The following is a 12,500-nucleotide window of genomic DNA, read 5'->3' on the forward strand; positions in this document are numbered from 1 at the left end:
CCGTCTCCACAGTCTGTACCTATGTACCAAATATGAAACGTGAAAGTTGAAAACTTTGGGAGTTAGAGTGCGGACAGGAACGGACGGACGGACAGACAGACGGACGGACGGACGACCGGTATCACATAATACGCCCCGATAAAAATATATATATATTTATATATCGAGCGTATAAAAAATAGTGTGGAAGATAAAAACATTAGACAGGAAAAAATAACTTGCATCAAAAACTTTAACATTTTCACGCTCATGGTGACGCTCACGCCAGGGGTATCGCTATAGCTCTCTGTTCTTCGAACAGGCGAGCTAAAAATTGAAAATCATTTCAAACAGGAAACTTACTGTTTATAAGGACATCATAAAGGACACACACAACAGGCACGAATAACTCACGTTACGTGTTCGCTCGGGTGGTGTCATAGCCACTATGTCAGGCGGTAAACTTCCAGAATTAATTTATTTATACGACTTTTACAATCTTTATTTTATTTAAATTGAATCACATGCAGACAGTAGTGGCCCGAAATATTGACACCCTTGCACTTTTTTTCAAATAATGTACCATTTCTTTCAGAAAATTGTTGAAATTAAAAAAAAATTTTGTTCTCCACAAATGTATTGTGGCGTTCACGGGACTTGAACAGTCCGAACAGTTATCATTACGCTAGAAGTTCCTTTGCATGAAAGTGGCCGCAGAGACCTTCGTGACAACCAAAAAGACTGCGTCCAACAACCTCGGTCACAAACCTTCACTCTCGGCAGACGTACTGACAAGTCATGGTTTGGATGGGCAAGGAAGACGGCATGAACCCTACTGAATGGGGCTTGGATGTGCAAGAGGACAAAAATATTCCACTCCTGATGCATCAGAGCCCTGCACCAGACATTCTGCTCAAAATGATCCATTGCAACTGCACGACAGGATGCAACATACTGAAATGTAGCTGTAATAAACATGGCCTTGAATGGACCAGAGCTTGTGGACCTTGCCAAGAAGGCAACTGTGGTTATGTGGTTACTGAGCCAGTTTCAGATGATGAAAATGAACACTAAATATTCGGTGGAAGGTACGTTGGAACATATGCTCGACAGATCAAAACTAATTTCTCGAGGGTAGACTGTGTAACACTTTTGGTATTTTGGAGTATTTTAATCAGTTTTTGTTTGGATGTCAATCGTCCATTTAGTTATTTTTACTGACGCCATATTTCGACCCTTTGTGGTAGTCCATTTTTGGTAACTTTTAATATGTTGTTCTGAAGACCAAATAAAACAAAAAGATTCCATAAAACGTTTTCTTGCAATTTTTTGGGGGTCATATGACATTTTGATCCTACTATTTTATCCCGGCTCAATGATAAACTTCCCAGTCATGAACTCTGGTATATATGATGTGATTTCTTTCCAGGGAAGTCTTTCATCGACCGCATGACAGATGAGATGGAAGGAAAACATAATTTAGTCATTGTGATTTTAATGATTTGTTTTTCGAGACAAATAAGTCCTGAGACCTCTGAGTGTGTGACCTGAGAATGCTAATTATTATGAGACCTCCATTTTAATTTACTTCTTTCCATCCATAAAGTGCTGCTTCATCAGGATTAAGATTACCACACCTGTTCGGTTAAGTTTATAAAAGGGGACAGTGGGTGTCTTGGGCTGGCAGAATGGCCCACAGGTTGGTACACTCACTTTAAAGCTGTCCAGCCTCGCTTTGAATGCAAACACAGCTTTAAACTGTCATCTCAGTGTTTCACAGGCAGGGTGATTCATAAATGTGTGTTCCGTCGCTTGGTTGGACGTAAACATACACGTCCCATCTCCTGGGATTAGTTGGTGGATGTTAAAGATCCCACGGTGTCCTTTTTGAAGAGTAGGCGAGCTATCGCTGGCACCATGAACAAATTAAAAATTCCTGACAGAATCAGCAGAGGGTATTGCATCAGTTGCACAGCTGTACCCCCAGCCAATGATGGTACACACACAGTAGAAGAAGCAGCTGTGTCTTGAGCTTGCTTTACCATGGCTTGTGTTTTTCCCCCAAGTTGATGACGTGTTAATGTGGGGGTTTTGGGTGCTCCACGAATGTGCGTCGAGGAGCTTGGTGTGATGAGAATAAACCACCTGATCCACACACTTGTGGGGGTAATTCATGAGCCTATGGACACGATAACCCTGGAAGTTTGACATTGAGAGTGTTGTTGTGATATTTCCACTCTCATCAACAGTGTGGGTATTCCATATTCTAGTCCTCACTGAGTAACTCCAAGATTTTGAGAGATCAAGAGGTGAGGGACAGATTATAAACTCTAAATTTCATTGGCCATGACGATTACCATGGATATCCTGGGGGTCAATATGAACGGTAAGATTAAAAACAATGATTTCGGAGGTGAAAGGTTCAACAAAGGTCATTAAAAACCACTTGGGTTATTCGAAGGACAGCATCCAGGAATTATACTTTTCTTCTCGAACAAGTGTGTTCTCATCACTTTACATTGAGACCAATTTACCTGAATTTGTGTCAGAGTTTAAACACCTGTGTTAAATAATTTAATACATCAATCCCTGGAGAGTGAGATTAAAATTCAGTTTATACCCTCAACTATCAATCTGAAATTGCAAAATCAAGTTATCACCTTTACTCATACTGTTTATCGAAACACATTTCAACACCCAAATTACTCCCAACCCCTTGTTTGTTGTTGTTGTTGTTGTTGTTGGTTGTTGTTGCTTTAACTAAAAATTGTATTGCAGTATAAACATAAAACTGTTATTTCCGACCTTCATGCCTTCTTTTCCATCTGAACCTGGCAGTCCCAGCTCACCCGGTGGACAAGGAGGGCCAGGGTGACCCCGCTCTCCCATGGGTCCAGTCTGGCCTGTTGAACCCTAAAAAAAGCAATGAGAAAAAAACAAAACTTACAAAAAATACAATTACAACTCTAAAACTGTCATTTAATTGACATAATGATTACACTGATCACAAATAACACCTGTGATCAAGTCCAATTATATTGTCACTAAAACACTTCACTCCAACAATTATACACATGCGTACACAATGACCCGCACACACACAGTTGTAAATTTACACACATTTAATGTGCACACATACATCGTAACAACTGTGTAAACACTCACACACACACACACACACACACACACACACACACACACACACACACACACACACACACACAGGATTCAATTCCTGCCACTCATTAATTCTTCCACTCTTGTGGATATAAGGACAATAATACATGTGAAGAGTGAAAGGAAGCAGACTTCCCATGTCCTCAGAAGGATGTTGTGAGTGCGGCATCCAACATCTCGAAGATTCACCAATTGTGAAATCAGACAGAACACACTCATATATCATCGTCTATCAATGGGAAATAAATCATTCCATCACTGTCGGTGACATGAAGGCTTCCAGGAAAATATATTGTTGTGGTTGACCAAATTCGCAAACCACCATTCAGGTCCCTTAGGTGAGATATCTCGGTAAGTATATGTGTAGTTAGGCCCAAACCCGTTGTCTAGAGGGAATAAATGTCATTCATGAGGGCTGCGACTCTTCAGGATAGCCGTTTTTCTTTTACTATATTTTGGACCAGCCGCCATTATTACCACCACCAACCACGTCTCAACAGCTGTCACAACAACCACCAACCACAACGCCGCTTCACCACAACCGCCACGACCTTTACCGTCACAACTCGCCACCATCGCATCACCGTCATCTCGCGCCACTCGTGGGCACCGATGCTGGACTCGTGCGGGGCGCGCACCGAGGAGCGTGTTCAAAAACATCACGGACTTTCCGCAGAAAAACGGATCAAAAACGACTCACGCCCACTTTTGTTCCGTCCAATCGGTGAGCGAGGGGCGATTTGGCCCCACCTCCAGGGCGTTGGAGGGCGGTCGCTATATGCAAATTCATGGATCAAAAAGCATTCACGCCCACTTTTCCTCGGGCCAATGGGGAGCGAGGTGAAAGGTCGGAGGCAGAGGGTCAAAGATGAAAGAGCGAAGCCACGGGGCTTATAAAAACGACTGCGTTCGTCAGAAGAGAGCAGTTCGCAGTTGGCAGTTCGCAGTTGGCAGTTCGCAGTTGGGAGTTCGCAGTTGGGACGAGTCAAGAGTCGGAGTGAAGAGGACGAAGCTGTGGAGAGGCGGCGGCGGCGAAGGCGGTTGAGGGGGTGCTCGCGTCGGATTCGGGGAACTGCGGAGAGAGAGGCCGGCGGCGCGACCGAGGTCGTGGTGGAGACGCTCGTCGCGGGACCCGAGATTTTGTGAAATCCTCCTTTCCCCGAGCATCAGCAACCCCCTCCTGTTTCCCCCCGCGCTGAGATAGTGCGACAAAGGGGGCCCCCTTCCCACCCCCTACCAGACACTGTCCGCGAGGCCCGCGGAGTTGAGGCACCACCGCCGCTCCGCGTCTCATCATCAGACGGGTAGGCCCGACACGGTCTCGGCCCCAGGCCCGCCTACCCCCCTCATCCTGGAGGGTGGTTCTCTTTTCTTTTGCTTTGGGAATATGTGTTGTCGGCACCGTCTGTGAAGTAAAATTGTATAAGTGTTGCCGTGTGCCCGGTAGTCGGATAGATCTGCATTGTTGCATTTGCTTTTTGTGTAATATTGCGTTGTCTTCTTCTTCTTCTTTTACATTTGCTTTTGGTGTAATTGTATATGTGTGCTTTCCGTTCATCGCGAAATAAATGTGCTTATTGTTGAACTGTTTTCCCGCTTCGCTTCGTCATTTCTTTCATTGAATCCCCATCTTGCTTCACGTAAAGGGTTGGTCGTGGGCTAAGACGCCCGATAATTAATCGAACCGTCGAGGCCGACGAATAACACCGCTCGGTTATCCCGATAGTACGGAACGGGTCGCTTAAGTGGCCCGTGTCCGAAGTCGACCTGCGGCGAGGTGCGATCGCCCGGTCTACCCTCCGTGTGGGTACTTAGGTAGGTCGAATTTGGCGAGCAACCCTATCCCACGCGGGGGCCGATTGGCACGATCGCGGTGAGACCGAAAGGTCCACCCGTGACTGGTTCCCGGCGTTAGTCCGAGAGGGTCACGACTGGATTGTCCGTCCGGTGGGCGACGTGCCGCGATTCGAGTTACGTGGCCGTCAGCACGCCGGCGGGCGCGAATCCGCAACAATATTATTGATGAACTTGCTCTTGTCTTTACCTGAGGTCATGACTCCTGGAGGACCAGGTGGCCCAGTTTTTTCTTGAAATCCCTGAAGGAAAGAAAAGAGAAAACAAATGTCCACCTTATGGTTCCATTGGTGTTGGTTGGTTCCATTAAACCAAGAAGAGAACGGGAAGCAAGTTGGTTCCATTAAAAGTTACACTCATTTTAAAACACATGAAGCTTCATCACGTATGTGAATACGATGCAAATTCCACTCCGATCCTGAGATCTCTGCACAAATAAATAAACAATTAAAAAATTTAAGCAACAAAACCAACCCAAACTGCCTTCCAAGAACTGCTCCCTCCAAAGAACTCCCAACTCTCTGAATTATGAACCCTCCGAACTCGACAACTCTGCAAACACTCACACTCTGAGACTCTGAGTGGGGCGGGGCTGACCCGCTGATCGTCCTGATTGGACAGGGACCTCCATGGATCCGCCCTTTCTGGGCGGGGTTACGGTCGAGCCGGGGAAAACCCCGCCCCCTCTACGCCTGTCTGTTCCAACTTCGTTCAACAACTTTCAAAATTTGACCTTTGCAAAACCTTTAAAGGTCACAAAACAATGTTGTGGACATTAAAATAAGGAAACAGGATACGTGCTATAGCTTATTGGAGTTCGTTCGTCAAAGAAGGTCGAAAACATGGTTCGATTCCAACAACTTTGAAAATTTAACCTTTGTGGCCTTTGAAGATCAAAGGTCAAGGATTATTTGGTGCAAAACTTCCTCTGGAACATTCCAGGAACAATATAACGTCATATAGGCTATATGGGATTTTGCACTCTTGGGATTATCCATACTTTGATGAAATCAGCGTAAAAACTAGAGGGGGAGCACTCGGGAGAGTGCAAAACCTCCGCCGCCAATACTGCTGGGTCACTCAAGTGAACCTTATATCTTATTCATGAAATATGATGTCAACAGTACTGACAGAGTTATAGTTCTTTTCTCCAACATTTTTTTTTGGGGGGAGGGGGGGTTGGAAATCACTTAAAACATGTATAAATGCAAAAAAAAGAAATCGAAATTTTGTTGAAAAAAAGTTGCAAAAATTTTTTTTTCTCTAACAATTATTTTTTGGGGGGGTAATAACAATAATAACAATTGGGGGTTGGAAATCACTGAAAACATGTAGAAATGCAAAAAACTTTTAACAATTTTTTCTCCAACAATTTTTGGGGGAGTTGGAAATCACTTAAAACATGTAGAAATGCAAAAAAAAAAAAAATCTTTTCGGGGGGGTAAAAATTTGGAAGGGTGGGAAATCTCTTAAAACATGTAGAAATGCAAAAAAAAAAATTTTTTCTCGAAAAATTTTGGGGGGGTTGGAAATCACTTAAAACATGAAATGCAAAAAAAAATAATTTTTTTTCTCTAAATTTTTTTTTGGGGGTGGGTAATTTTTATGGGGGGGTTGGAAATCACTGAAAACATGTAGAAATGCAAAAAAAAATTCTCTATTTTTGGGGGGGTTGGAAATCACTTAAAACATGCAGAAATGCAAAAAAAAAAATTTTTTTTTCTCTAAATTTTTTTTTGGGGGGGGTAATTTTTTTGGGGGGTTGGAAATTACTGAAAACATGTAGAAATGCAAAAAAAATTTTCTCTATTTTGGGGGGGTTGGAAATCACTTAAAACATGCAGAAATGCAAAAAAAAAAATTCAACAATATTTTTTTTTGGGGGGGGGACCAAGTCCAAAATTTAATGGCATGATCCTTGGACCATACCTAACCTCCCCCCCCCCCACGCTCACCAAGTTTCGTCGAAATCCGAAGAGGAGTTTTACCGTTATACTGTTCACAAACAAACAAACAAACAAACAGAAAGGGGTGAAAACAGCAACCTCCATCCATCTTCGAAGATGGCGGAGGTTAACAAACTTGAAGGAGGCGCCACGGGCAAGGTGTTCGAGATAGAGCAAAATGGTTTCAATAATTTAGGTGGGGAATGACCTCAGGATTATGCATAAAAAATATTGTCATCCTCGCTCTCAAGGTTTGGGCGATCGAATGATTTTTACATCAAAATTCGCAGTTTTCTAAGTTTTTGACCTTGTGACCTTGACCTTGGGACGAAAATAAAAAATCAGACAAGGACAAATTTTAGATAATTCATTTTGCTATTCAAATACCGAAGAACCCATTGCATTCAGTCAATTCCCTCCTCTCCCGCGCCACACTTTCCCCCTCCCCTCCCCTCTCTCACCCCTATCACTCTCTATCATCCCTATCCCTCACTATCCCACCCCTATTCTTCTCTCTCCAACCTTCTTCCTCCTCTCTCCTTCCCCTCCCCCTCTCTCCCTCTTCCCCTCTCACCTTCATCCACTCTCACCTCCCTCCTCGCCTCTATCCTTCCCATCCCTCCTTTCCCTCGTCCCTCCTCTCCCTCTTCCCCTTCCCCCTCTCCCTCCTATCTTGAATATTCCCATCACCGAAGCGACAGGTAGTATTTGCTGGTAAACAAGTAAACAAACACGAATTAAGCTTTAAATTTTACATTTTCACACTTTCCTCAATTAAAAGAGGTGATGATTAACTATAAATTATTTAATGAGTCAGGTGGTCATGAGAATTCAAGTCCCTGACCCTCAGTGATGGGTGATGTTGTTAAACGTGTCCTTTATGATCCATCCATGAAGACCACACTCTGTACAGAGAGAGCATCAGTGCTGCTACAGCAGTTACCTGGGTTATTGGACACAATCCTGGACAGGTGACCACTCTGACACAGGACACTCAAACGGCTCAATCATCCCACAAGCTGGTATCACTTTGCCAACCTCAGAAGGATGACAAGCTGAGTCAACCCCACCTGGTATTAATTCAACAGCCAAGTGGGATTTGAACTGAGGACCCATGTAAACCAAGCCCACCACCCCAACCATTAAACCAACACCAGGTATACTTTCATATTTTATCGGTACAAACACACCTATCCCGTGACAATGGTTTCATAACAGTTCTTACAGCAGGTCAAAAGGTCGAGGTCACAGCTTGAGGTTAAAATTTCGTGAAAAATGATTTTGGGTCAAACTTTGACCTTGAACTTGTGACTTCCATCGATCGAGCAAAATTAATTCGTTTCCTGGTAAACTCTCACGAACTCTGCTTTACAAACAGCCGACTGGTTTCGTGGTAACGAAGTTCAACCTTTCCATCTTTAAATATAATATTGAACATAATTTGGCCTAAAATAAGGTTGTTACAGGACGAGCTATAAACTCCCAACCTGGTGATGCACAGGGAAGGTGTTGCATCAGTGAGCATACCTTCCTCTGAAAGCAAAGGTAAGTATCTTGTCTTCTCATCCAGTGATTCATCGAGGACGTTAACGATGCCACTGCAGTCCTCAAGAACAGGCCATTGTGTGCCGGTGCAGAGGCCCATAATCACAAGTAAATCTTCATCTGATTTGTTGTGAACGAGATTAAAGAGGAATGAAGTGATGAGGTATAAAATGATGTCATACATGTACAAGAGGGAGGGAGGGTAACATGTCATGCATGGGATTTCCATTCATAATTCAATTCCGGCTCCGCTCCAGACATCGTGACATTCACTCAATCAATGAGTTCCTGTGTTATAGTACACAGCACGGATCAGTAAGGGAAACACAAGTTCTTGGTACGAGTGAACGTCACGTACCGGGTCTCGGGTGAACCGACCATGGACCCGCGGTGTTCCGGAGAACCATCCCGGGGATCCCGGGGTGTTCTCTCTGAGATCTCGGGTCATGGTGGACCGCATGTCGTGTCGGTGAAGGACGGTACGCTGTGGTAACCGAGTGAAGAGCGCGAGCTGTTTGGGGAAAAAGCGAACAGGGAGATCGCGGTGTCTGATTGGTTCCCGCCACATCACGTGTCCATGATTTAAAATAAATACAAAGATTGAACGTTTCGTTTTAACGGATTGTTTGTGTTTCACATTGTGTTGTGAAAGTGGAAAATCGAGTCCGAGTTCGTCGGTGATAATTCCCTCGATACCAAACAACGTTCTTTATTTTCTGTTTTTGTATTTATCGACAATCTTCCCTCCATCACGAAGTTATATATGGGTATGTGGGTATGTAGGTGGGTATGTATCACCTACTCCTCCGGGAGGATTTGACTGAGGAAGCTGAAACTTTCAGGGATTAATGAGGGAACCCTGACATTGTGTCTGTGCAAGTTCCGATTGATTCCATCAACTTTTGAGGAAAAAGTTAATTCAGGACCCTTCGGGACCCTCATTCATGATGATAGGAGGAAAACCACGTGGTAACCTTCCCGGGTCAAATTACGGTCACGTGTGTCCGAGTGGTGCTCAGGTTTCGTACACCAGACGACGGTCTCCTTGGGTTAACCTGAGGCTGTCACTTCGGGTGAGTGCCTGGAATGTCCTTTCCATAAGAGAGGATGATCACCTGTCTCTGTTATGGCGGACAAGCTCGAAATGGCGGGCGAGTTTTAAATGGAGGACGAGCTCAAAATGGCGGGCGAGCCGAAAATGGCGGACGAGCCCGAAATGGTGGACGAGCCCAAAATGGCGGGCGAGTACGAAATGGCGGACGAGCTCAAAATGGCGGACGAGCCCGAAATGGCGGACGAGCTCAAAATGGCGGGCGAGTACGAAATGGCGGACGAGCTCAAAATGGCGGACGAGCCCAAAATGGCAGGCGAGCCCGAAATGGCGGACGAGCTCAAAATGGCGGACGAGCTCAAAATGGCGGACGAGTCCGAAATGGCGGGCGAGCCCAAAATGGCGGACAAGCACGAAATGGCAGAAGAGCTCGAAATGAAATGACGGATGAGCTCGAAATGGCGGGCGAGCACGAAAAGCGAAACAGCTTGGAGGGAAGTGTGCATACTTCTCGAGTATCCTCCCAACCTTTGCTTCGAATTTAAAGATGCACATAGAAATTTGTCTGACTTCTAACTGATTAATAATAGCCCTTCTCTCCAGATCAAACTGAATACTTTGACCATGTAATCATGGAGAATCACAGCTTGACTTCTTCATCGGGCAGGTGGTTAGCCTTACAGTGGAAATCTTTTGGTTTTTGGGTCACTGAGTGTGAGCAGAAACTTATTTTTGAGGAAAGGAAGTTCATATTGTACGAGACATATTGAGTTTATATTGTAACATTAGGAAAGCAAGACAGGAGGAAAAAGCCTTTTGGTCCATGATGCATGTGCCACACCATCATGAGAGCAATCTCACTGAACATCAGACACGTGGAGAATGGTTGAATTTCAAATATTTCGATACTCCATGGGATCAACCACAATCTCTTATAAGGCTGAATGGTCCTGTTTTCTTCCGAGTCGCCCTCTCCACTCACCAGGTTTTGTTTTTCTGTACGACAATACGACCCCCCCCCACCTCCCCTCCCACCCTATCTCAACCCCAACACACACTCCTCATCCTCATACATTTCTCTTGAAGATGAGCACTTTCTCAAACTCCCAAATCTCAAAATACACTACATCCTGTCTAATTGGACAGATGATATCTGCGATTTGGCCTCCAAAGCCCACTGCAGCCTTGTGATTCTGAGAAAGGGGAGGTCCTTTGTCAAGTATCATGGAATGAAAGGCTTTAAATGATCTGTCATGAAAAGAGCTCCAAACTTCACACAACTGCTGTCACTTCCAAGATTCCCCTCCTTTAAACCATTAAAACCTTCTCTCTATACCAGAGGCATTGGTGGTCTTGAAATATTTCTCCAGCTCTGTTGTGCTCCTCTTACCTCTGCCACCGAAGGTGAATGGAGGTGATGTTTTCTCCACTGTCTGTGTTTTTGTCAGTTTGTCTGTCTGTGAACAGGATATCTCAAAGGTTGTGGACAGATTTGGAGAAAATTTGGTGGAGAGGTTGGATGTGTGACAAGGATGAAATGATTATATTTTGGTGAAAATCGGGATCCCGATACTTGAATGTTTTTCAGTGATTCTTTCCCATTGAGAGATCGGGCCAAAATCGATATATAGCAGGATCTCCCATAAGGTTATGGACGAATGAAGCCGGAACTTGGTGGACAGGTTGGGTGTGTGATAAAGACTAATCAATTCAATTTTGGTGTAGATCCGGATCCGGATCCGGAGTGTGGGCACGAGACCCCGAGTGTGGACACGAGACCGAGAGTGTGGGCAAGAGACCCCGAGTGTGGGCACGAGACCCCGAGTGTGGGCACGAGACCCCGAGTGTGGGCAAGAGACCCCGAGTGTGGGCACGAGACCGCAGGTATTTACACGAGACCCCGAGTGTGGGCATGAGACCCCGAGTGTGGACACGAGACCCTAAGTGAGGGCACGGGACCTCGAGTGTGGGCACGAGACCCTGAGTGTGCACATGAGACCCCGAATGTGGGCACGAGACCCTGAGAGTGCACATGAGACCCCGAGTGTGGGCACGAGACCCTGAGTGTGCACATGAGACTTCGAGTGTGGGCACGAGACCCCAGTCAGGGAATTTCTCGTTACCTGTGCCACCGAACGTGGACGTCCGTTCGGTATTCACCTGTTTGTTTGTCTTTTTGTCTGTGAGCAGGATATCTTAAAACGGTGTGCATGGATTCCGATGAAACTTGGTGTGGACAGGTTGGATGTGAGACAAGGACGAACTGATTCGATTTTGGTGAAGATCCGGATCCGGATCCGAGAATATCTATTTAATTTTTCAAGTAATTCTTCACCATTGAAAGGTGGGGCCAAAACGATCTAGAGAATGTACTGTACATCGTGATATCTCAAAGGGAAATGGCGCAATTCGACGTGTTTTCACCGTCCTCTGTGTGATCCACCTGCAGGGACCACAGTGTCACGTGATACTCCAGTTAACCCTTAAAACGACAAAGTGAACATGCTTAACATGACATTCCACATTATCCCTGCACCAGAAACACCAGGTGGGATGATCATAGGTGGATCAACAACACTCGATGGGTTGATCATAGGTGGATCAGTTGCACCAGGTGGGTTGATCATCGGTGGATCAATAACACCAGGTGGGTTGATCATAGGTGGATCAACACCAGGTGGGTTGATCATAGGTTGTTCAACACCAGGTGGGTTGATCATAGGTGGATCAATAAAACCAGGTGGGTTGATCATAGGTCGATCAATAGCACCAGGTGGGTTGATCATAGGTGGATCAATAAAACCAGGTGGGTTGATCAGAGGTGGATCAACAACACCAGGTGAGTTGATCATAGGTCGATCAACAACACCAGGTGGGTTGATCATCGATGGATCAAGAACACCAGGTGGGGTGATCATAGGTGGATCAATAAAACTAAGTGGGTTAAT

General features: G+C 45.1%; 1 protein-coding gene across 18 annotated transcripts in view; it reads right to left on the minus strand.

The window, feature by feature from the left end:
- The window catches only part of LOC147007596 (uncharacterized), an 89,034-nt gene that overhangs the window by 15,634 nt on the left and 60,900 nt on the right, over window positions 1-12,500 (minus strand). For 3 of the 18 annotated variants that reach the window (XR_015054080.1, XR_015054083.1, XR_015054081.1), the window contains exons 6-9: window positions 8,860-9,012; window positions 8,484-8,621; window positions 5,201-5,252; window positions 2,785-2,892 (exon numbers count right to left, since the gene is read on the minus strand). The exons of 8 other annotated variants lie outside the window; for them this stretch is intronic. The gene's annotated coding sequence lies outside the window, so the exon portion shown is untranslated. Of the gene's footprint in view, window positions 1-2,784; window positions 2,893-5,200; window positions 5,253-7,243; window positions 7,278-8,483; window positions 8,622-8,859; window positions 9,013-12,500 lie in introns of those variants that run through there. 7 more of the 18 variants (XR_015054082.1, XR_015054084.1, XR_015054085.1 and 4 more) reach the window with 5 other exon arrangements.

The sequence above is a fragment of the Eptatretus burgeri genome, unplaced genomic scaffold (assembly GCF_056783735.1).
Source record: "Eptatretus burgeri isolate ZD-2024b unplaced genomic scaffold, Ebu_testis_v1 Ebu_testis_scaffold_82, whole genome shotgun sequence".
Classification (NCBI taxonomy): domain Eukaryota; kingdom Metazoa; phylum Chordata; class Myxini; order Myxiniformes; family Myxinidae; genus Eptatretus; species Eptatretus burgeri.